The sequence below is a fragment of the Silene latifolia genome, chromosome 11, assembly GCF_048544455.1.
Source record: "Silene latifolia isolate original U9 population chromosome 11, ASM4854445v1, whole genome shotgun sequence".
NCBI lineage: Eukaryota > Viridiplantae > Streptophyta > Magnoliopsida > Caryophyllales > Caryophyllaceae > Silene > Silene latifolia.
In genome coordinates this window covers 173,531,367-173,535,029 of record NC_133536.1, presented here as the reverse complement: position 1 = coordinate 173,535,029, position 3,663 = coordinate 173,531,367, and the positions used below count along the sequence as shown (strand labels likewise).

The following is a 3,663-nucleotide window of genomic DNA, read 5'->3' as shown; positions in this document are numbered from 1 at the left end:
GGTTGATTTTGATGAGCTTTGCAAGCTCTCCTTGTCATAATTTACTTGCTCTTTGAATGGAGCATCTTCAACTTTCTTCTTCCATTGGAGTTCCGATTTCTTCCTTTCATCCTTCCGGCTATAATGATCAATCATGAAGCATGGCTCATGCAAACGAGGAGCTCTCATGGTTTTGTCAAGATTAAAAGTTATGCTTTCATCTCCCACTTCTAGAGTGAGCTCTCCATGTTTCACATCAATCACCGCACCCGCGGTGTGTAGGAAGGGTCTTCCTAGGATGATTGGAATGTTGGAATCTTCCTCCATATCAACAATGACAAAGTCCACCGGGATGAAAAACTTCCCAATTCGCACGGGGACATCTTCCCATATCCCTAACGGTGTCTTCGTCGATCTATCGGCCATTTGGAGTGTGATATTGGTGCATTTAAGCTCTCCCATCCCTAACCTTTTACTCACCGAGTACGACATGACACTCACACTAGCCCCTAGATCACATAAGGCTTTGTTGATTGTTGTGTCGCCAATGGTACACGGTATTGAGAAGCTTCCCGGATCCTTTAACTTTGGAGGTGAACTCCCGTGAAGTATTGCACTACTCACCTTAGTGAAGGCGATAGTCTCAAGTTTCCGGATCGACTTCTTCTTTGTGAGGATATCTTTCATGTATTTCGCATAGGCCGGTACGTGATTGATTAATTCCGTGAAAGGAATTGAGACTTCTAAGTTCTTCACAATTTCCATGAACTTTCCAAGTTGATCATCAAATTTGGGCTTGGCTTGACGACTTGGAAAAGGAAGTCTAATCACAATGGGCTCCTTTTCTTTGGCCTTGCCTTCATTTTTCTTTGAACTTTCTTCTTTTGATGATTCCCCTTCTTTGGGGTTTTGCACAACAACTTCATTCTCACTAGCTCTCACAACTTCATCCTCAACTCGCTCCTTCGGTGCTTCATACCTTGTACCACTTCTCAAGTGAATGGCACTAACCGTTTCATGTCTAGGGGGATTACTTTGAGGTGGTAATTGCCCCTTTTGTCTTTGTGAGCTTGAAGATGCTAGTTGAGTCAATTGTGTTTCCAACATCTTGGTGTGAGCTAGAATGTTGTTGATGGTGGTGTCCTTTGCTTGGCTATCTTTTAGCATTTGAGTGAAAAATTCTTGTTGATTCTTTTGCATTTGGAGGACCGCTTTTTGGACATAAAAACCTTGGTCATTTTGGTGATTGTATGGATTTTGATTTTGGTAACCTTGGTTTTGATTGTAAAAGGGTCTTTGATTTTGATTTCTCATGGGTGGTGGAGTGTATGTTGTTTGAGGGTTTTGAACATTTTGGCTTTTGTATGAGAGATTTGGATGGAATTTGGTGTTTTCATTGTAAAAGTTGGAATAAGGGGTACCACTCTTGTATGCTTGGAAAGCATTCACTTGTTCATTTGTTCCCCTACATTCACTTTGGTCATGTCCCAAAGTTCCACAATTCTCACATATCCCGCTTGGGATTGATGAGGATGCCGTCATGGCATTGACATGATGCTTTGATGATTTTGAGTTTTCCTCAAGTCTAGCCATAGCTTGTTCAAACTTCAAGTTGATTGTGTCAATGTGAGCACTACGTTGAGCACCCAATTGAGTAACGGAGTCAACTTCATGCTTTCCTCCTCTAGTAGCCTTGCGAGGTATACTATATTGTGAATTATGGACCGCCATTTCCTCAATCTTGTTCCATGTTTGATTGTCATCAACTTCGGTGAACATTCCATTTGATCCCATATTGAGAATGTTCCTTGAATCTTCATATAAACCGTTCCAAAATTGTTGTACCAAAAAACATTCGCTAAGTCCATGGTGAGGACATGAGCGACAAATACCTTTGAACCGCTCCCAAGCTTCATACAAAGATTCTTCATCCCTTTGCTTAAAACCCGTAATTTGAGCTCTTAGCATGTTAGTCTTTTCCGGTGGGTAGAATTTTTTGTAGAAAGCTAGAGCCAACTTCTTCCAAGAATCTATTCCAAGGGTGGCCTTATCAAGGCCCTTCAACCATTGCTTCGCGGTGCCGATTAACGAAAAAGGAAATAAGACCCATCTAATTTGGTCTTGAGTCACGCCCGTTTGAGAGATTGCATCACAATAGTCGCAGAAGGTTTCCATATGAGAATGAGGGTCTTCACTAGGCATCCCCCCAAATTGGCTCCTCTCAACTAATTGGATGAAGGCGGACTTGGCAATAAAATTTCCGGTTAGATGTTGTGGTGTAGGAGTACCATTTGGTAGATTCTCCTCGGTGGGCACGGAGTGTGACGAGAATTTAGGCATTGTAGGTGGATTTTGTGTGGTATTGTTTAATGGGTTCTCTTCTCCTTCTATTGCGAAAGGATTGACAAACTCACTAGTGGGTTGAACAACTTCACCAACACCTCTCAAATTCCTCCTAACAAGTCTCCTATTGCTCGTCAAGGTTCTTTCGATTTCACGGTCAAAAGGTAACAAGTCACCTTGTAACCTTCTAGACATGCAAAATATCAAACAACTCGAAAACAATTAGAACAAACCTTGAGGAATTTTACTTCCCCAAGGTGAAGAAAGACACAACTAATAACAATAAAAAGAAATCTTAAATCAAGTAAACACCGTCCCCGGCAACGGCGCCATTTTTGATCGACATTCCGTTTAGGTTCACAAATTAAGATGTGGTCGTTGGTCAACGGTCGATTCAAAACACAATTTATACTTCACAAACAACTTTACAATTAGTAAAGAGGCAAGTAAAGGTCGGATCCCAAGGGACGGGTATTGAATTGAGAATTCTATTGCAACTAGTAGTGTCTAGGGGTGTCACAAATTGGGTTGGTGTAGAAGGTTACTAAACTAAAATATCAATGAAAATAAACTAGCAATATGAATGAAAAGGGGTGTAAACAATTGATTAAAGGCACTAGGGTGTCATGGGGTCATAGGGGATTCATGGGATATGATCATACAAACATGTTCTCAAATTATAAGCAAGCAATTATTGTTGTGATGGATTGAGTTGGGTTATATCTTACAATCCTAGGAAAGTTTGGGTCCCGGAGCCGAATCGTTTAGATTGTACAACACCTACAAGTCGACTTAATCTTTCCTACTCAACACATGCATGGTCTAACAAGACTCGAGTTGGGTTATGTCTTACAAGTCTCATTGAAAAGATAGAAGATGATAGTAAATGCAAGGATTCATAGGCTTAGCATTTCATCAAATATAACATGTGCATGAGTTGAGATCATAACAAGCAAGCAAATAAAACATGAAAGCATAGTAATTTAAGCATGAATCATCCCCAAGATGGTTTCCCCTAATCACCCATTAAACCCTAGCTAAGAGACTACTTACTCATGATCAAGTTTAACATGCTCGAAAGGTTGTCAATCATACTAACAAAGCTAAACATGATGAATAAATGAAAGTAATTAACAATAATTAAAAAGGGATTAAGAGATTATACCTACTAATGATTCCACTAATAAAGCAAAGATAATAGAAGTACTTGATGTTTGATTGAGAGGTTGTCAATCCCCCAATAATAACCCAAATAATCTTCAATTACCCAAAATAAAGGAAGAACAAGAGAGAGATTAAAGAACTAAAACTTGGATTAAAACTTGATTAATACTTGATTAC

At 39.8% G+C, this 3,663-nt stretch overlaps 1 non-coding gene across 1 annotated transcript; it reads left to right on the top strand.

The window, feature by feature from the left end:
- The first annotated feature begins 1,840 nt into the window (after positions 1 to 1,840).
- On the top strand, positions 1,841 to 1,947 carry LOC141616425 (small nucleolar RNA R71). Its single transcript, XR_012530774.1, has one exon. It is a non-coding gene; the product is annotated as a small nucleolar RNA R71 (small nucleolar RNA).
- Positions 1,948 to 3,663: the final 1,716 nt, after the last annotated feature.